We start from the raw sequence: 21,947 nt of genomic DNA on the forward strand, positions 1-21,947 counted from the left end.
TAAATTAAGAGCGATCGGTCTTTTACATATTTTCCAGTAGCCTGCACGAGCTGCATGTACTCCCTCACGCAGTTTCCATTTTCAAAATCGGGTTGTAGGGGTTTTGCTGGCACCTGTTCACCATTCGCATACAAGGCCACAAAATTAACGTTATAATGTCTAAAGTTAAAAGGGTTTTTAACGTAGCTGCCGCTGAAGGCGTCGTTATGTATATAACCGATTACTAGCTGCTTGCGGAGTTGTCCCGAAAAAAGGCTTTCCTGGTTACTGACAAGACTGCCGGCCGGTATGCTAAACACCTTTATGCATACCCGGTCTACGGGGTACTCAGCGTTGGCGGTCATTAAAGCGTCAGCCTGCCCCAAACCAACCCCCGGGATTACTTTTACACGTTTTACAAACAGGGACGCCGAAATAATGTGTACTTTATAATTCTGGTTGGCAGTCCCGCTCATGAGGCAAAAAACATCTTTGCTACGTGTTAGTTTGATTTTTAAGTCCACGCCGTTTAGCAGTAGTTTTTCTTCAAAAAACAAATCGCTGTGTAAAGGTCCGAACAAATCCAGTTTCCTGCTGCCGGCCGTTAGTTCGGCCCTCCGTATAAACCCCTCACTGGCCTGGCCAACCAAAAGGGTGCTTTCGTGGCCCCCTGCCTTGTCTTTATAAAATCCGCCTGTCGAAAACTGTGTAGTGAGGGTGTCGTGGCTGTAGTTTAAAATTAGCTCTACTAAGGCTCTGTAAGGGTAACAATTACTGCTCTGGCTAATAAGACGATCGCCTAAAGTAAAAGAGTGGCTATGGGGTAGTTTGTTAGGGTCATCCGGGCATCATCATCAATGTCTGACCCGTCTTCTTTTATCACCTTGCAGCACACGTACAGCAGCGTGTTGTTAAGGTCTAAGTAATGATCCCGATCCCAAAATAAAAAATTAAAGAGGGGCGTTTACCGTTAAAGCGGCCAAAGGAGGCACCTCTACATAAAAGCTATTTTCGATACTGGTTTGTGTCGGGGTATTTAAAATAAATCCAGTTCCGACTTGGTGCATTCGTCAGAGCCACAATGAATAAAAGCCATTTTAAAATATATCCCCTTTACCGCGGGTAAGGCGACGCTTTCTCTTCTTAGGACACCTTTTAGGTATATGGCTAAGACGTCTTCTGACAGCTTTTTTTTAAGGGTCTAGGTGGTCCTTTAAATGGCTGGCGCAACGCTGCTCTTTTTCTTCTCATTACTACTAAACCGGAAGCTTCTTGTTGCATGTGTGCTTCCTATTTTGTTTATAACTGCGCTAGACACGTGGTTTACGACGTCTTTGGTTATATTTTTTGCGGCTGTTGTCATGTGGGGTTTAATAATGTCAAAACCTCTTTTTAAAAGTGGCACGGCTTTTCTAAAAAGACTGCGAAATATCCTCCTAAACCTGCCCCCGTACATAACGGGTATTCCTTGATATCCTGGTAAGCCATAGCCAGCCTGGGCCTTGTAGTAGTATACAAAAAGGGGTCCCCGTAGTTTTTCATAGTCACCATTCTTCAGCTTTTTGGGGGCGCAGATGTAGTTTAACATTTCTTTCCAAAACTAAATGAAACGTGTTTATTTTGATCCGTCTTTATTTCAATAGTAATGGTTCCGATATGCTGGTTGTAGGTTCGAATTTTTTTACCGATGCTAACGTAAATGCTGAACCGTAAAGAAGCGTGTTCCAAGAGTGACAGTAAGGGTATGACTACATTTGGAATTTCAAAGCGCTGCCGCGGCAGCGCTTTGAAGTGTGGGTGTAGTCAGAGCGGCAGCGCTGGGCCCAGCGCTGCATGTAAACCACATCCCTTACGGGTGTAGCCTGATTACACTGACGCTTTACAGTGCTGTATCTTGCAGCGCTGAGGGGGGTGTTTTTTCACACCCCAGTTGCAGCGCTGTAAAGTGTGAGAGTAGCTAAGCCCTAATGAATTTCCGATAAGGCGACATCCGACCGCCCTATTAAATTTAAAGGCTTGGCTAGTTGTATTGTAAAATTGGAACTGGTATTTTAAGGAAAAGCCCCCGCTGAGGAATTGCTTCCTAAGGTCATGTAAAAACTTTGTTCAGTCATTTTCTTTAAAGGTCGTGCACTTGAGACGCTTTAGCCCAACTATTAAATTTTTTAGGCCAGCCTTCCATTTTACAAAAAAAAATTGTTTCTTCCCCGACCTTTTTTTGCTAAAATTTTTTCTACCCTTAAACGCGGCCCTGGTTAGGGTTTACTTTTTGTAACTCTTCAGGGTAAAAAGACCCCGCGTCTTCCTCCCCTTCATAATCTTGTAATCATACTCCGGTCTTTGTCCCCTTAATAAACCCCCTGACACGATAAATATTTAATCGGTAAAGGGTTGCTGATAGCCCTTTTCAAAAGTGCCCTTCGTTTTAGATACTCTTACGTGATCCCCTTTTTAAAAAATTACACGTTACGTCTTTATTTTAAAACTACCCCCGTAGACGGTTTTCCCACACGCTTAGCGCATTAGCTTGTGTCGCGTCAATTGGGCGCCCTCTGATAGTTCTGTGATAATTTCTGTTGTAACCATCTATGAAGGCCTGCAGCACATCAATGTAGCGAAAGGTGTTACGGGCGGTAAAATACCTCCACATCTTGGATTTTAAAGCTCTGTGAAACCTCTCCCCTATTCCCGCAAAATGGTGTACCCGATATTGCTTAAACAATTTTTTTAAAGCTTTGTTTAAAAACTCTTTTCCTCGGTCTGGTTGTAATTTTCGAGGCACGCGCCCGTTTGTAAAAATAGCTTTAAACGCCTCTGCCACCTCTTTTCCTGTTTTATTTTTTTTAGGGTTCCCGCCCAGGCATATTTAGACAAAATATCTATCACTGTTAAAATATATTTACGGTGGTCATTGTGTTTTGAATAGGCGGCCATATCAACCAAATCTGCCTGCCATTCCGTATCCACATTAGACACCACTGTTTTATTTCTTTTAAATTTAAGCCTTGCTGGTTTATGTAAAGCGTAAGCATCTTGATCCGCAAGCCAAGCGGAAACCTGCTTTCTGCTTAAGGTTTTAAGGTGTCTTTTAGCGGCCTGAAATAAGGGTGTTATGCCCCCAAAACTACCAATTCTTTCGGGTGAGTAATAAATTTTCTTTAGCTTACCCCGTCTTGCTTTAAAACACACGATACACAAAAGTTTGCTTCTCCTTTTCTTTTTATTTAACACAACGACGTCTATACACATTTGACTTTTAAAGCAGCAGCAAAGTAATTTACGGTACAATTACATACATTTTTTAACGCATAAGCAAAGTAATATAAAAACTGTGATACAATTTTTTTACAAGGCATCTTATTAATATATTTTTTAAGCCGCTAGGGTCACAAGCTTGCGTGTAAAAAGTTTTATAATCCATTTGACGAACCCTGCTACACACCGACCGGCCAATATCGGGGGACACCTCTTTTGACAGGTCTACCAGCAAGGTCAGATGTTTTTGCAACCTCCCTAATCATTTTAACAACTTTGGTTATAGTTTCAGTGGTTAATTTTTTTCAGTTTGTAGCCTTCAGCTATAATTATATTTACAAGCTGGGCCGCGTTCAGTTTAGAAGAAATACGTCTAAGCTGGTAAAATACTTCTGAGCGATCCCAAAAATTACAAGGATGACTAAAAGGGTTGGACTTATTTAAAGCGCAGGCTGCACAGTTTTCCAAAAGTTGTTTTTTCAAACAGTGGTAAAAGGCTTTTACTACAACAGCTCTAATAATATCAACCATAACGGCATCTTCTTCTTCACAGCTGTTCTGGTCCCTCTCCTTACTTGTTACAGACTTTTTTTTAACATCTTGCTTCACACAAAAACAACAGCTACATATTACGCTTGTTCTGCTTAAAGGCCGCTTCTCTTCATCCTCTGAAGACGTCTGTTAAGAAAAGATTTTAAATTTTTTGTTGCAAAAATTTTAAAATAAAAAAGCCTACAGTTTATTTGTGCTACCTCAATCGTACCTTCGTCTGATTCTGAATTATCGTCATCCTCAGCTGAGGCACCGTCGGACCCCGTAGCACCTTTCTGTTATTAAACAGAAAACATACAGTTTTAGTTTACCGCTCTTATGTTTTACATTTTTATAGTTTATATTTATATTTTTTAAAAATTATTTTAGTAAGTTTTACCTCGCCATGCTCTTTGGGTTTTACCATTGACACCCCGTTTGTAGCCTTTGTTTCTGAATCGCCTCCGGCAACGGCTCCGTCAATCATAGTTTCAGCAGCCTATTATTAAACCAAACGTATAGTAAAGCTTAATTAGTGTCATACACAAAAATATATATATATATAGCAAATAAGTTTAGGTGTCGTTACCTCCTCGGGAGTTTCTGTCTCTGCAACTGTTGGCCATTAGTCACACACCAAAGCAGTAATCTTGTATGGCCCCGGCTTTGTTATCTGTTAAAAAAATCAAGTCATTTTTTTAAAAAGTGTAAATACAATAATTTTTTTATTTTATTTTTTTACAAGGGGTAAAGCTTTTACCGTAACAATATCGCCATCTTTCCATAATTCGGGGTCTATCGGCTGGTTTTCAACATCGCTATCCTGCGGCGGTTCCTCGGTTGCCATGTCCTCATACGTAGGCTCTTCTTCCATTCCCCCCTATAAAATCAAAAATATTTATCCCTTTATTATTATAAAACATTTTATAATTTGTTATTAAAAAAAAGGTTTACCTCTGCCTTTAATTCTGTTTCTCCAAATCTGACAACAATTTTTTAATAACAAGCCTGAGAGGGTTTGAACCAGGAAAGCTGCCTCATTTTACAGAAAAAGTGCAAAGGTAAAAATTCTCTCTCTCTCTCTCTCTCTCTCCTTCTGATTTTACCATGTGCTTTTTTTCTTTTCACCTCTCTTTTTTCTTAATCTACACTGATATTGAATAGATTCAATGCTTTTTTTCCCCGTGCTTACCAAACAGGCTTTGCCTTTGTCAATTTTCCTTTTAAACCTCGGTTTTTCGTAACCTACAATGGTATTTACTAGTTTTAATGTGTTTTATTTACTAGGGTTAAACCAGAAAAGCTGCCTCCTTTAGAAAAAGACTGCAAAGGTTAAAATTTTCTCTTTTTTTATGTTACCATGATCTTTATTGTATTTTTCTTAGCCACTTCTTTATAAAGTTATTACCCTGTGCTTACTGAACAGGCAATTTTTCTTTTAAACTTAATAATATGAAAAGCTTTTTTCTTAACCTACACGGGTAGTTAATAATTTTTACCCAGGGCCTCCCAAACAGGCTTTGCCTTTGTAACTTTTCCTTTTAAACCTCGTTTTTTCTTAACCTACATTAGTACTGAATACTTTTAAAGCCTTTTATAGCAAATTTTTAGCTAGCTTGACAGACGTGAGCTCTTTCGAAGAGCGCTTTGGGGGTAGCTATTACCGTTAGGTATTATGAAAATAGAAATTGGTGTTTTTTTACAACGGGGGGTGTACAGCGTTCCCAAACTGTTTTTGTTTTGTTACATAGCAAACATTATTACGGCATTTTAAATATTAAAGGCTTTATAGGCACCCCGTATTTGTGCAACTAGTGTTACGCTCCCTATAGCCACAAACACCAGCACGCCTGTAAGAACCACTGCCGTACGTGTAATAGGCCGAGTGCCTCGAAGTGGCCGGTGAAAAAAAGAGATGCCCAAGCTGTAAGCTATTTTGCGGGTCTGACGCCTGTTTAGATAGGCACAGCGCTTTGGCGACCAGCGGTAAAGTTGATTGTAAAAACAGACTTTTTTGGGATAAGTGCGGCTTCTACACGTTTAACAATCACATGTGTACAAGCAAAAAGTGTCCTCAATGCTCTCAAAAACCCGACAACATAGAGGATCACGAGTGTTATATGCTTAATATTTGGTTTGTAGAAGAGGGAAAGGATTATGTGTTTTATGATTTTGAATGTATGCAAGAAACGGGGGTACACGTGCCAAATTATGTTTATGCTTTGCATTTAAATAAAGAAACTAGCTGGAATTTAAGGGGGAAGAATGCATCAGCGCGTTTGTTTTAACCTTTGTAGACAAGCGCTTTAAGGGATACACTTTCATTGTTCATAACGCTAAAGGTTACGATAGTTATTTTATTCTTAGGCAGTTAATTAAAGAAAAAACGGCTGTTAGCACCGTAACGCAAGGGGGAAAACTTACTTGCGTGACGGTGGAAAACTTAGACATTAAATTTCTAGATTTTTTAAATTTTCTCCCAATGAAACTTACCAGAGTTACCCAAAGCTATGGGGTTTGAGGAAGCGAAGGGGTACTTTCCGCACTTCTTTAACACCATTAAAAATCAAAACTATGTGGGACCTATGCCCGAAATAGAGTATTTTGGAGTAGACTACATGATGCCCGAAGAAAAAAAGGAGTTTTTAAACTGGTACCAGCAAATCGCCAAAACAGCTTTGATCTTCAAAAAGAACTACGCTATTATTGTCAAAAAGATGTTGAAATTTTGCGAGAGGCTTGCGACCGGTTCAGAAACGAAGTTATAAAAATGACAGAAAAGCAAATTGTTAAAAACTCCGGAAAGGCTAATGAGGAGGTGGTTACTAAGTGTACAGATCCCTTTCAGCACCTCACATTAGCCTCGATTTGCATGGCCACGTACCGGTTTAATTTTTTTAAACCGCAAACCATAGCCCTTTTGCCGTTAGACAATTACCACAAACAGCAGAAGAGATATTGTACGCCGGCCATTCAGTAGTTGATGTACGTAGCCCACATTGAGAATATTTACATTCAACACGCTTTGCAGGGTGGCGAGTTTAAAACGGGGTCCTATTTTTTGGAGGGTTACGCCGTTATAACTGGTAAACCCACGGCCTTGGAATTTAACGGGTATTTTTTTCACGGGTGCCCCATCTGCTATTGCGAAAATGATTACAACCCGTTGCTTAAGGCAAGCTACGGACAGCTGTACAACCGAACCATCATTAAGGCTGAATTTTTAAAAAGCTAGGGGTTTGAGGTAAGGACCGTGTGTGAATACGAGTGGCAGGCTATGCTAGCAAACGATAACCAGGTGGAAAATTTTTTGCGAGAAAAAAAGTTGCCACAGTCTTTGGTTCCAAGAGACGCCCCTACGGTGGTAGAATAAACCCCATTTGCCTTTATCACAAACTGCAGCCCAGGGAGCCGGTTCATTACTACGATTTTACCAGCCTCTACCCTTTTGTTAACAAAACTTAACAATACCCTGTGGGACACCCCGTTATAGTGTATGAGGGTTTTGGGGATAGCTGACAGTACTTTGGCATTGCCAAGGTTAAAGTGTACCCTCCAAGAGGTTTGGATTTTTCCGTGTTACCATACAGGGTTGATGGTAAACTAATGTTGCCCCTGTGCGCCCTTTGTGCAGAAACAAAACAAAAGGACCCCTTCAGGCACAGTCAGGAGGAGAGGGCTTTAACAGGACTTGATGGACAATAGAGTTGGTGGAGGCTTTAAACAAAGGGTAGACAATCGCTGAAATTTACGAAGTCTGGCATTTTAATCGCTCTTGAGATACCCTCTTTTCAGACTATATTAAAACACACCTAAGACAAAAAACAAGAGCCCTCGGTGTTCCCTCACTTGTGTACGGACAAGTTTAAAGAACAGTACGTTAAAGAGTACCGTGAAAAAGAAGGTGTGTGTCTGCGTCTAAACAACATTAAGGTAAACCCGCAAAAAAACAAATCTCAAAGCTCTTTTTAAATGCCTTGTGGAGAAAATTTGGTCAGCGAACAAATTTGACTAACACTAGTATAGTAACGGACCCCGACGAACTCTTCAAGTACGTTTCTGTATCTTATTACGACGTGTCATCGTGCGAGTTTATCGATGATGACACAGCCGTAGTGTCTTGGAAGTACGCAAAAGAACACTGCACCCATTCCAGCAACACTAACGTGTTTATAGCGTGCTTTACCACCGCTTATGCCCGGCTAGAGCTCTAGCGCTTGTTCGATCGTTTAAGCAGCGGTGTCTTTACCGTGATACGGATTCTGTAATTTTTGTAAGTAAAGAATGGGAGTGGAATCCACCCCTAGGGTATTATTTAGGAGATTTAACTAGCGAAATACCCCCGATGAATACATTGTGGAGTTTGTGTCCGCGGGACCTAAAACTGTCCAGCGGTAAAACCTGTATGAAATTAAAAGGAATCACACTTAACTCAGGAAACAGTGAAAAAATTAATTTTGAAAGCTTAGAAAAACTCGTCTGGGATTACCCCGCGAGAGAGGAGCCAAAAGAAATCGTAATACAGAGGCCAGGAATCGTAAGGGTAAAAAAACACTGGTTAATAGAAACAAGAACTCTAAAAAAAACCTGAAAAAGGCATTTACGACAAAAGAGCCCTCGAGGAGGCTTTTAAAACTTTGCCGTAGGGGTAGTAATTATTATGAAAAACCACATTCAGTTTGTTCATCCCTTTTCCTGTTTGCGTTGTGGTCCCTCAAATACTGGAAAATCATATTTTATAAAGCAGTTGTTAGAAAATGGTCATAAACTGTCATGTATGCCTGAAAATATTGTGTGCTGTTATAGCTGTTGGCAACCGCTGTATACAGAGTTGCTGCAAAAATTTTCATGTATTACATTTTGGAAGGTTTACCTAATATTTTTAATGATGAACAATTATTTCCTAGTAATAAACTGAATATGGTTATAATAGATGATCTAATGGAGTCTGCTTCTGAAAGAGGTGAAATTGAAAAAGCCTTTACAAAATAGGTACACCACAAAAACTTAAATATTATGTACATTGTGCAAAATATGTTTTGTCAGGGAAAAAAAGCCGTACAATTAATGTAAATACTAAATATATGGTTCTTTTTAACCCCCCCCCCCCGAGATAAAGTACAAGTTACCACTTTGGCCGGCAAATGTACCCTGCTAAAACGCAGGGGTTTTTTTGAGGTTTTTGAGGACGCTACCAAAAACCCCTACGGGGTGGATTTAAACGCTTCAACGCCTGAAAACCTCAGGTTAAGAACAGGTCTTTTCCCCCCAGACTGGGTCTGTGCATACACCTTTAAAAAAACCATAAAAATAGTTATTTTTAATCAATCTTCCATTTTAAAAAAAAATAGCCACCCGAACAAACATGTCTAACCGTGTGCAAAAAAAACCTGGCTCTTCTAAAATTTCTTATCAAAGGCAAGCCGCCTTAAAGAAAGCTCTGTACGGCTTCTGACGACCTAGTAGCGGCCATCTCAGAAATAGTGCTTAACACTTTAAAAGGAAACGTTCCTCTAAAACCTCGACAAATTAGCATCCTTAAAAAAAGCGAAAAATTATTAAAAACTAAGCGATAAAAAGCTATCCCTGAAAAGAAAAAAGCTTATTGTAAAACAAACCGGTGGCTTTATTGGCCCTTTGTTAATCTTTGCACGCCCTCTGCTGTCAAGCCTTTTAATTAACAGCTAATGGAACACGCTGAAAAAATGTACCTCGTTCCTAGCCACCAGTTAGAACAAATAAAGCGGGCTTCTAGCGGTGAAGAAAATATCAGAACCACAACCACTCGCCAATTGGCTTCAGAAATGAAAGACATACTTCAAAGTACCGGTTTATCCGACTACAAAAAGGCTAAACTCGACGAGGGGGGTCCTGCAAAGATACCTCGTATTGGCCAAGCGTGGTGAAATGGAAAAACTAAAATAAATCTCTTTTTTTCCCCGAGCAAGAGCGAGAGCAAAAGGAGCTTCAGCCTCCTAAAGTTCAGGGGGGTTTATCGGACTTTGATATTCAGGAGTTGTTGCAGGGCGTAAATCCTCGCTATAAAAAAAAAGCTGAAATATTGTTAAATAAGCTTAAACAGCGTAAAGATGTTTCTTCTTGGGCTGATAACGGCCGTTTTGTGTACCGGGGGAAAGCGATTGCGGGGTCTCACATGCTCGATTTAGTCGGGGGGGGTAACCGGCTCTTATTCTTTCGCTAACAAGAGGACTCCTAAACGGTGGCATGTTTTTATGAAAGCCTTGGCAGAGCTAAACGTGCCTACGACCATCGTAGGGCATGTTACCAATAAACAATTTTTAGAGCGTCTAAAAATAGGGCTAAAGCCGGTCGAGGCTACAAGTAACACCACCCCTTCCTTTTAAAACCTCCCTCTTAAAAAACGAAAAATCGACTTGTTAACAATGTAAAATAAAAGACGTAAACAAAATAAAAAATTGTGTTTTATTGATGCACCTCTTTAAACACACGAAAGACAAACATGTTTGAACATGTTGAAACATGCTTAAAACAGGTCTGGGCATGCCGGGTCTTTTTCCTTTTACAAATCGCACCACCAAGCGGTCATTTTCTGGTAAATCATCGGTGTACAATTTTAAAATACAATCAAAAGATAAACCCTTACTACGTTGTTTTAAAAGAAAAAAAAAATGAAAACCGCAGGTTACAGCTAGGGTGTCCTGTAGTTGTCTCTGATGAAACACAACGTTATTACAGTTACGGTTTAAAAAAGTCATAATAGACTTAGGGAAAAACTTACTGTCTGGGGAAAAACAGTAGGAGTCAAAAAGCTCGCCGGGTCCTCGTTTTGGTAAATAAAGGGCCACCCAATTTTCACGGGTAACTTATGGGAGTGGGTGTTAACAATAAGCCCCAAAGGTCTTCCGGACACAAAACCTTTCGGAAGCAAGGCCCCAAAAAAAAATCTAAAAAAGAAGGGTCCTGTAATAAAATATCTCGTAGCTGCACGGTGTTCATGATTACATATAGTCAAAGAGAACGTTTCTTCTATGATTTACTTCGAGCACGTTATCAAAACCCCCATACACTATCATGTTAACCGTAGAGGGCAAAGCCGTTGCAAACCGAATTTCCGCTCTCAGGTTTCCAGTTTTAATTAAAGAATAATGATCGGCGCACTCCTGATCCGGGGTCAAATCAAAGGCGTACAGCGTATAACCCTGGGCAAATTCATCGCGGTAAATTAAGAGCGATCGGTCTTTTACATATTTTCCAGTAGCCTGCACGAGCTGCATGTACTCCGTCACGCAGTTTCCATTTTCAAAATCGGGTTGTAGGGGTTTTGCTGGCACCTGTTCACCATTCGCATACAAGGCCACAAAATTAACGTTATAATGTCTAAAGTTAAAAGGGTTTTTAACGTAGCTGCCGCTGAAGGCGTCGTTATGTATATAACCGATTACTAGCTGCTTGCGGAGTTGTCCCGAAAAAAGGCTTTCCTGGTTACTGACAAGACTGCCGGCCGGTATGCTAAACACCTTTATGCATACCCGGTCTACGGGGTACTCAGCGTTGGCGGTCATTAAAGCGTCAGCCTGCCCCAAACCAACCCCTGGGATTACTTTTACACGTTTTACAAACAGGGACGCCGAAATAATGTGTACTTTATAATTCTGGTTGGCAGTCCCGCTCATGAGGCAAAAAACATCTTTGCTACGTGTTAGTTTGATTTTTAAGTCCACGCCGTTTAGCAGTAGTTTTTCTTCAAAAAACAAATCGCTGTGTAAAGGTCCGAACAAATCCAGTTTCCTGCTGCCGGCCGTTAGTTCGGCCCTCCGTATAAACCCCTCACTGGCCTGGCCAACCAAAAGGGTGCTTTCGTGGCCCCCTGCCTTGTCTTTATAAAATCCGCCTGTCGAAAACTGTGTAGTGAGGGTGTCGTGGCTGTAGTTTAAAATTAGCTCTACTAAGGCTCTGTAAGGGTAACAATTACTGCTCTGGCTAATAAGACGATCGCCTAAAGTAAAAGAGTGGCTATGGGGTAGTTTGTTAGGGTCATCCGGGCATCATCATCAATGTCTGACCCGTCTTCTTTTATCACCTTGCAGCACACGTACAGCAGCGTGTTGTTAAGGTCTAAGTAATGATCCCGATCCCAAAATAAAAAATTAAAGAGGGGCGTTTACCGTTAAAGCGGCCAAAGGAGGCACCTCTACATAAAAGCTATTTTCGATACTAGGTTTGTGTCGGGGTATTTAAAATAAATCCAGTTCCGACTTGGTGCATTCGTCAGAGCCACAATGAATAAAAGCCATTTTAAAATATATCCCCTTTACCGCGGGTAAGGCGACGCTTTCTCTTCTTAGGACACCTTTTAGGTATATGGCTAAGACGTCTTCTGACAGCTTTTTTTTAAGGGTCTAGGTGGTCCTTTAAATGGCTGGCGCAACGCTGCTCTTTTTCTTCTCATTACTACTAAACCGGAAGCTTCTTGTTGCATGTGTGCTTCCTATTTTGTTTATAACTGCGCTAGACACGTGGTTTACGACGTCTTTGGTTATATTTTTTGCGGCTGTTGTCATGTGGGGTTTAATAATGTCAAAACCTCTTTTTAAAAGTGGCACGGCTTTTCTAAAAAGACTGCGAAATATCCTCCTAAACCTGCCCCGTACATAACGGGTATTCTTGATATCCTGGTAAGCATAGCCAGCCTGGGCCTTGTAGTAGTATACAAAAAGGGGTCCCCGTAGTTTTTCATAGTCACCATTCTTCAGCTTTTTGGGGGCGCAGATGTAGTTTAACATTTCTTTCCAAAACTAAATGAAACGTGTTTATTTTGATCCGTCTTTATTTCAATAGTAATGGTTCCGATATGCTGGTTGTAGGTTCGAATTTTTTTACCGATGCTAACGTAAATGCTGAACCGTAAAGAAGCGTGTTCCAAGAGTGACAGTAAGGGTATGACTACATTTGGAATTTCAAAGCGCTGCCGCGGCAGCGCTTTGAAGTGTGGGTGCAGTCAGAGCGGCAGCGCTGGGCCCAGCGCTGCATGTAAACCACATCCCTTACGGGTGTAGCCTGATTACACTGACGCTTTACAGTGCTGTATCTTGCAGCGCTGAGGGGGGTGTTTTTTCACACCCCAGTTGCAGCGCTGTAAAGTGTGAGTAGTAGCTAAGCCCTAATGAATTTCCGATAAGGCGACATCCGACCGCCCTATTAAATTTAAAGGCTTGGCTAGTTGTATTGTAAAATTGGAACTGGTATTTTAAGGAATAGCCCCCGCTGAGGAATTGCTTCCTAAGGTCATGTAAAAACTTTGTTCAGTCATTTTTTTTTAAAGGTCGTGCACTTGAGACGCTTTAACCCAACTATTAAATTTTTTAGGCCAGCCTTCCATTTTACAAAAAAAAATTGTTTCTTCCCCGACCTTTTTTTGCTAAAATTTTTTCTACCCTTAAACGCGGCCCTGGTTAGGGTTTACTTTTTGTAACTCTTCAGGGTAAAAAGACCCCGCGTCTTCCTCCCCTTCATAATCTTGTAATCATACTCCGGTCTTTGTCCCCTTAATAAACCCCCTGACACGATAAATATTTAATCGGTAAAGGGTTGCTGATAGCCCTTTTCAAAAGTGCCCTTCGTTTTAGATACTCTTACGTGATCCCCTTTTTAAAAAATTACACGTTACGTCTTTATTTTAAAACTACCCCCGTAGACGGTTTTCCCACACGCTTAGCGCATTAGCTTGTGTCGCGTCAATTGGGCGCCCTCTGATAGTTCTGTGATAATTTCTGTTGTAACCATCTATGAAGGCCTGCAGCACATCAATGTAGCGAAAGGTGTTACGGGCGGTAAAATACCTCCACATCTTGGATTTTAAAGCTCTGTGAAACCTCTCCCCTATTCCCGCAAAATGGTGTACCCGATATTGCTTAAACAATTTTTTTAAAGCTTTGTTTAAAAACTCTTTTCCTCGGTCTGGTTGTAATTTTCGAGGCACGCGCCCGTTTGTAAAAATAGCTTTAAACGCCTCTGCCACCTCTTTTCCTGTTTTATTTTTTTTAGGGTTCCCGCCCAGGCATATTTAGACAAAATATCTATCACTGTTAAAATATATTTACGGTGGTCATTGTGTTTTGAATAGGCGGCCATATCAACCAAATCTGCCTGCCATTCCGTATCCACATTAGACACCACTGTTTTATTTCTTTTAAATTTAAGCCTTGCTGGTTTATGTAAAGCGTAAGCATCTTGATCCGCAAGCCAAGCGGAAACCTGCTTTCTGCTTAAGGTTTTAAGGTGTCTTTTAGCGGCCTGAAATAAGGGTGTTATGCCCCCAAAACTACCAATTCTTTCGGGTGAGTAATAAATTTTCTTTAGCTTACCCCGTCTTGCTTTAAAACACACGATACACAAAAGTTTGCTTCTCCTTTTCTTTTTATTTAACACAACGACGTCTATACACATTTGACTTTTAAAGCAGCAGCAAAGTAATTTACGGTACAATTACATACATTTTTTAACGCATAAGCAAAGTAATATAAAAACTGTGATACAATTTTTTTACAAGGCATCTTATTTAATATATTTTTTAAGCCGCTAGGGTCACAAGCTTGCGTGTAAAAAGTTTTATAATCCATTTGACGAACCCTGCTACACACCGACCGGCCAATATCGGGGGACACCTCTTTTGACAGGTCTACCAGCAAGGTCAGATGTTTTTGCAACCTCCCTAATCATTTTAACAACTTTGGTTATAGTTTCAGTGGTTAATTTTTTTCAGTTTGTAGCCTTCAGCTATAATTATATTTACAAGCTGGGCCGCGTTCAGTTTAGAAGAAATACGTCTAAGCTGGTAAAATACTTCTGAGCGATCCCAAAAATTACAAGGATGACTAAAAGGGTTGGACTTATTTAAAGCGCAGGCTGCACAGTTTTCCAAAAGTTGTTTTTTCAAACAGTGGTAAAAGGCTTTTACTACAACAGCTCTAATAATATCAACCATAACGGCATCTTCTTCTTCACAGCTGTTCTGGTCCCTCTCCTTACTTGTTACAGACTTTTTTTTAACATCTTGCTTCACACAAAAACAACAGCTACATATTACGCTTGTTCTGCTTAAAGGCCGCTTCTCTTCATCCTCTGAAGACGTCTGTTAAGAAAAGATTTTAAATTTTTTGTTGCAAAAATTTTAAAATAAAAAAGCCTACAGTTTATTTGTGCTACCTCAATCGTACCTTCGTCTGATTCTGAATTATCGTCATCCTCAGCTGAGGCACCGTCGGACCCCGTAGCACCTTTCTGTTATTAAACAGAAAACATACAGTATTAGTTTACCGCTCTTATATTTTACATTTTTATAGTTTATATTTATATTTTTTAAAAATTATTTTAGTAAGTTTTACCTCGCCATGCTCTTTGGGTTTTACCATTGACACCCCGTTTGTAGCCTTTGTTTCTGAATCGCCTCCGGCAACGGCTCCGTCAATCATAGTTTCAGCAGCCTATTATTAAACCAAACGTATAGTAAAGCTTAATTAGTGTCATACACAAAAACATATATATATAGCAAATAAGTTTAGGTGTCGTTACCTCCTCGGGAGTTTCTGTCTCTGCAACTGTTGGCCATTAGTCACACACCAAAGCAGTAATCTTGTATGGCCCCGGCTTTGTTATCTGTTAAAAAAATCAAGCCATTTTTTTAAAAAGTGTAAATACAATAATTTTTTTATTTTATTTTTTTACAAGGGGTAAAGCTTTTACCGTAACAATATCGCCATCTTTCCATAATTCGGGGTCTATCGGCTGGTTTTCAACATCGCTATCCTGCGGCGGTTCCTCGGTTGCCATGTCCTCATACGTAGGCTCTTCTTCCATTCCCCCCTATAAAATCAAAAATATTTATCCCTTTATTATTATAAAACATTTTATAATTTGTTATTAAAAAAAAGGTTTACCTCTGCCTTTAATTCTGTTTCTCCAAATCTGACAACAATTTCTTAATAACAAGCCTGAGAGGGTTTGAACCAGGAAAGCTGCCTCATTTTACAGAAAAAGTGCAAAGGTAAAAATTCTCTCTCTCTCTCTCTCTCCTTCTGATTTTACCATGTGCTTTTTTTCTTTTCACCTCTCTTTTTTCTTAATCTACACTGATATTGAATAGATTCAATGCTTTTTTTTCCCGTGCTTACCAAACAGGCTTTGCCTTTGTCAATTTTCCTTTTAAACCTCGGTTTTTCGTAACCTACAATGGTATTTACTAGTTTTAATGTGTTTTATTTACTAGGGTTAAACCAGAAAAGCTGCCTCCTTTAGAAAAAGACTGCAAAGGTTAAAATTTTCTCTTTTTTTATGTTACCATGATCTTTATTGTATTTTTCTTAGCCACTTCTTTATAAAGTTATTACCCTGTGCTTACTGAACAGGCAATTTTTCTTTTAAACTTAATAATATGAAAAGCTTTTTTCTTAACCTACACGGGTAGTTAATTTTTACCCAGGGCCTCCCAAACAGGCTTTGCCTTTGTAACTTTTCCTTTTAAACGTCGTTTTTTCTTAACCTACATTAGTACTGAATACTTTTAAAGCCTTTTATAGCAAATTTTTAGCTAGCTTGACAGACGTGAGCTCTTTCGAAGAGCGCTTTGGGGGTAGCTATTACCGTTAGGTATTATGAAAATAGAAATTGGTGTTTTTTTACAACGGGGGGTGTACAGCGTTCCCAAACTGTTTTTGTTTTGTTACATAGCAAACATTATTACGGCATTTTAAATATTAAAGGCTTTATAGGCACCCCGTATTTGTGCAACTAGTGTTACGCTCCCTATAGCCACAAACACCAGCACGCCTGTAAGAACCACTGCCGTACGTGTAATAGGCCGAGTGCCTCGAAGTGGCCGGTGAAAAAAAGAGATGCCCAAGCTGTAAGCTATTTTGCGGGTCTGACGCCTGTTTAGATAGGCACAGCGCTTTGGCGACCAGCGGTAAAGTTGATTGTAAAAACAGACTTTTTTGGGATAAGTGCGGCTTCTACACGTTTAACAATCACATGTGTACAAGCAAAAAGTGTCCTCAATGCTCTCAAAAACCCGACAACATAGAGGATCACGAGTGTTATATGCTTAATATTTGGTTTGTAGAAGAGGGAAAGGATTATGTGTTTTATGATTTTGAATGTATGCAAGAAACGGGGGTACACGTGCCAAATTATGTTTATGCTTTGCATTTAAATAAAGAAACTAGCTGGAATTTAAGGGGGAAGAATGCATCAGCGCGTTTGTTTTAACCTTTGTAGACAAGCGCTTTAAGGGATACACTTTCATTGTTCATAACGCTAAAGGTTACGATAGTTATTTTATTCTTAGGCAGTTAATTAAAGAAAAAACGGCTGTTAGCACCGTAACGCAAGGGGGAAAACTTACTTGCGTGACGGTGGTAAACTTAGACATTAAATTTCTAGATTATTTAAATTTTCTCCCAATGAAACTTACCAGAGTTACCCAAAGCTATGGGGTTTGAGGAAGCGAAGGGGTACTTTCCGCACTTCTTTAACACCATTAAAAATCAAAACTATGTGGGACCTATGCCCGAAATAGAGTATTTTGGAGTAGACTACATGATGCCCGAAGAAAAAAAGGAGTTTTTAAACTGGTACCAGCAAATCGCCAAAACAGCTTTGATCTTCAAAAAGAACTACGCTATTATTGTCAAAAAGATGTTGAAATTTTGCGAGAGGCTTGCGACCGGTTCAGAAACGAAGTTATAAAAATGACAGAAAAGCAAATTGTTAAAAACTCCGGAAAGGCTAATGAGGAGGTGGTTACTAAGTGTACAGATCCCTTTCAGCACCTCACATTAGCCTCGATTTGCATGGCCACGTACCGGTTTAATTTTTTTAAACCGCAAACCATAGCCCTTTTGCCGTTAGACAATTACCACAAACAGCAGAAGAGATATTGTACGCCGGCCATTCAGTAGTTGATGTACGTAGCCCACATTGAGAATATTTACATTCAACACGCTTTGCAGGGTGGCGAGTTTAAAACGGGGTCCTATTTTTTGGAGGGTTACGCCGTTATAACTGGTAAACCCACGGCCTTGGAATTTAACGGGTATTTTTTTCACGGGTGCCCCATCTGCTATTGCGAAAATGATTACAACCCGTTGCTTAAGGCAAGCTACGGACAGCTGTACAACCGAACCATCATTAAGGCTGAATTTTTAAAAAGCTAGGGGTTTGAGGTAAGGACCGTGTGTGAATACGAGTGGCAGGCTATGCTAGCAAACGATAACCAGGTGGAAAATTTTTTGCGAGAAAAAAAGTTGCCACAGTCTTTGGTTCCAAGAGACGCCCCTACGGTGGTAGAATAAACCCCATTTGCCTTTATCACAAACTGCAGCCCAGGGAGCCGGTTCATTACTACGATTTTACCAGCCTCTACCCTTTTGTTAACAAAACTTAACAATACCCTGTGGGACACCCCGTTATAGTGTATGAGGGTTTTGGGGATAGCTGACAGTACTTTGGCATTGCCAAGGTTAAAGTGTACCCTCCAAGAGGTTTGGATTTTTCCGTGTTACCATACAGGGTTGATGGTAAACTAATGTTGCCCCTGTGCGCCCTTTGTGCAGAAACAAAACAAAAGGACCCCTTCAGGCACAGTCAGGAGGAGAGGGCTTTAACAGGACTTGATGGACAATAGAGTTGGTGGAGGCTTTAAACAAAGGGTAGACAATCGCTGAAATTTACGAAGTCTGGCATTTTAATCGCTCTTGAGATACCCTCTTTTCAGACTATATTAAAACACACCTAAGACAAAAAACAAGAGCCCTCGGTGTTCCCTCACTTGTGTACGGACAAGTTTAAAAAAGAACAGTACGTTAAAGAGTACCGTGAAAAAGAAGGTGTGTGTCTGCGTCTAAACAACATTAAGGTAAACCCGCAAAAAAACAAATCTCAAAGCTCTTTTTAAATGCCTTGTGGAGAAAATTTGGTCAGCGAACAAATTTGACTAACACTAGTATAGTAACGGACCCCGACGAACTCTTCAAGTACGTTTCTGTATCTTATTACGACGTGTCATCGTGCGAGTTTATCGATGATGACACAGCCGTAGTGTCTTGGAAGTACGCAAAAGAACACTGCACCCATTCCAGCAACACTAACGTGTTTATAGCGTGCTTTACCACCGCTTATGCCCGGCTAGAGCTCTAGCGCTTGTTCGATCGTTTAAGCAGCGGTGTCTTTACCGTGATACGGATTCTGTAATTTTTGTAAGTAAAGAATGGGAGTGGAATCCACCCCTAGGGTATTATTTAGGAGATTTAACTAGCGAAATACCCCCGATGAATACATTGTGGAGTTTGTGTCCGCGGGACCTAAAACTGTCCAGCGGTAAAACCTGTATGAAATTAAAAGGAATCACACTTAACTCAGGAAACAGTGAAAAAATTAATTTTGAAAGCTTAGAAAAACTCGTCTGGGATTACCCCGCGAGAGAGGAGCCAAAAGGAATCGTAAGGGTAAAAAAACACTGGTTAATAGAAACAAGAACTCTAAAAAAAACCTGAAAAAGGCATTTACGACAAAAGAGCCCTCGAGGAGGCTTTTAAAACTTTGCCGTAGGGGTAGTATTTATTATGAAAAACCACATTCAGTTTGTTCATCCCTTTTCCTGTTTGCGTTGTGGTCCCTCAAATACTGGAAAATCATATTTTATAAAGCAGTTGTTAGAAAATGGTCATAAACTGTCATGTATGCCTGAAAATATTGTGTGCTGTTATAGCTGTTGGCAACCGCTGTATACAGAGTTGCTGCAAAAATTTTCATGTATTACATTTTTGGAAGGTTTACCTAATATTTTTAATGATGAACAATTATTTCCTAGTAATAAACTGAATATGGTTATAATAGATGATCTAATGGAGTCTGCTTCTGAAAGAGGTGAAATTGAAAAAGCCTTTACAAAATAGGTACACCACAAAAACTTAAATATTATGTACATTGTGCAAAATATGTTTTGTCAGGGAAAAAAAGCCGTACAATTAATGTAAATACTAAATATATGGTTCTTTTTAACCCCCCCCCCCCCGAGATAAAGTACAAGTTACCACTTTGGCCGGCAAATGTACCCTGCTAAAACGCAGGGGTTTTTTTGAGGTTTTTGAGGACGCTACCAAAAACCCCTACGGGGTGGATTTAAACGCTTCAACGCCTGAAAACCTCAGGTTAAGAACAGGTCTTTTCCCCCCAGACTGGGTCTGTGCATACACCTTTAAAAAAACCATAAAAATAGTTATTTTTAATCAATCTTCCATTTTAAAAAAAAATAGCCACCCGAACAAACATGTCTAACCGTGTGCAAAAAAAACCTGGCTCTTCTAAAATTTCTTATCAAAGGCAAGCCGCCTTAAAGAAAGCTCTGTACGGCTTCTGACGACCTAGTAGCGGCCATCTCAGAAATAGTGCTTAACACTTTAAAAGGAAACGTTCCTCTAAAACCTCGACAAATTAGCATCCTTAAAAAAAGCGAAAAATTATTAAAAACTAAGCGATAAAAAGCTATCCCTGAAAAGAAAAAAGCTTATTGTAAAACAAACCGGTGGCTTTATTGGCCCTTTGTTAATCTTTGCACGCCCTCTGCTGTCAAGCCTTTTAATTAACAGCTAATGGAACACGCTGAAAAAATGTACCTCGTTCCTAGCCACCAGTTAGAACAAATAAAGCGGGCTTCTAGCGGTGAAGAAAATATCAGAACCACAACCACTCGCCAATTGGCTTCAGAAATGAAAGACATACTTCAAAGTACCGGTTTATCCGACTACAAAAAGGCTAAACTCGACGAGGGGGGTCCTGCAAAGATACCTCGTATTGGCCAAGCGTGGTGAAATGGAAAAAACTAAAATAAATCTCTTTTTTTCCCCGAGCAAGAGCGAGAGCAAAAGGAGATTCAGCCTCCTAAAGTTCAGGGGGTTTTATCGGACTTTGATATTCAGGAGTTGTTGCAGGGCGTAAATCCTCGCTATAAAAAAAAAGCTGAAATATTGTTAAATAAGCTTAAACAGCGTAAAGATGTTTCTTCTTGGGCTGATAACGGCCGTTTTGTGTACCGGGGGAAAGCGATTGAGGGGTCTCACATGCTCGATTTAGTCGGGGGGGGGTAACCGGCTCTTATTCTTTCGCTAACAAGAGGACTCCTAAACGGTGGCATGTTTTTATGAAAGCCTTGGCAGAGCTAAACGTGCCTACGACCATCGTAGGGCATGTTACCAATAAACAATTTTTAGAGCGTCTAAAAATAGGGCTAAAGCCGGTCAAGGCCACAAGTAACACCACCCCTTCCTTTTAAAACCTCCCTCTTAAAAACGAAAAATCGACTTGTTAACAATGTAAAATAAAAGACGTAAACAAAATAAAAATTGTGTTTTATTGATGCACCTCTTTAAACACACGAAAGACAAACATGTTTGAACATGTTGAAACATGCTTAAAACAGGTCTGGGCATGCCGTGTCTTTTTCCTTTTACAAATCGCACTACCAAGCGGTCATTTTCTGGTAAATCATCGGTGTACAATTTTAATATACAATCAAAAGATAAACCCTTACTACGTTGTTTTAAAAGAAAAAAAAATGAAAACCGCAGGTTACAGCTAGGGTGTCCTGTAGTTGTCTCTGATGAAACACAACGTTATTACAGTTACGGTTTAAAAAAGTCATAATAGACTTAGGGAAAAACTTACTGTCTGGGGAAAAACAGTAGGAGTCAAAAAGCTCGCCGGGTCCTCGTTTTGGTAAATAAAGGGCCACCCAATTTTCACGGGTAACTTATGGGAGTGGGTGTTAACAATAAGCCCCAAAGGTCTTCCGGACACAAAACCTTTCGGAAGCAAGGCCCCAAAAAAAAAATCTAAAAAAGAAGGGTCCTGTAATAAAATATCTCGTAGCTGCACGGTGTTCATGATTACATATAGTCAAAGAGAACGTTTCTTCTATGATTTACTTCGAGCACGTTATCAAAACCCCCATACACTATCATGTTAACCGTAGAGGGCAAAGCCGTTGCAAACCGAATTTCCGCTCTCAGGTTTCCAGTTTTAATTAAAGAATAATGATCGGCGCACTCCTGATCCGGGGTCAAATCAAAGGCGTACAGCGTATAACCCTGGGCAAATTCATCGCGGTAAATTAAGAGCGATCGGTCTTTTACATATTTTCCAGTAGC

At 40.1% G+C, this 21,947-nt stretch overlaps 2 long non-coding RNA genes across 4 annotated transcripts; both read right to left on the bottom strand.

Annotated features, from left to right (window-relative positions):
- Nucleotides 1-4,006: 4,006 nt before the first annotated feature.
- On the bottom strand, nt 4,007-4,868 carry LOC115659154. Of its 2 annotated transcripts, none has more exons than XR_004002460.1 (5): nt 4,720-4,868; nt 4,526-4,629; nt 4,355-4,438; nt 4,166-4,264; nt 4,007-4,061 (listed from the first exon to the last, which is right to left on the bottom strand). It is a non-coding gene; the product is annotated as an uncharacterized LOC115659154 (long non-coding RNA). The 2 variants fall into 2 exon arrangements; XR_004002459.1 differs by having other exon boundaries at nt 4,526-4,645.
- Nucleotides 4,869-14,972: 10,104 nt separating this feature from the next.
- On the bottom strand, nt 14,973-15,716 carry LOC115659194. Of its 2 annotated transcripts, XR_004002472.1 has the most exons (5): nt 15,684-15,716; nt 15,490-15,593; nt 15,319-15,402; nt 15,132-15,230; nt 14,973-15,027 (listed from the first exon to the last, which is right to left on the bottom strand). It is a non-coding gene; the product is annotated as an uncharacterized LOC115659194 (long non-coding RNA). The 2 variants fall into 2 exon arrangements; XR_004002471.1 differs by lacking the exon at nt 15,684-15,716 and having other exon boundaries at nt 15,490-15,665.
- Nucleotides 15,717-21,947: the final 6,231 nt, after the last annotated feature.

Source organism: Gopherus evgoodei, chromosome 10 (assembly GCF_007399415.2).
Source record: "Gopherus evgoodei ecotype Sinaloan lineage chromosome 10, rGopEvg1_v1.p, whole genome shotgun sequence".
Taxonomy (NCBI): Eukaryota; Metazoa; Chordata; order Testudines; family Testudinidae; genus Gopherus; species Gopherus evgoodei.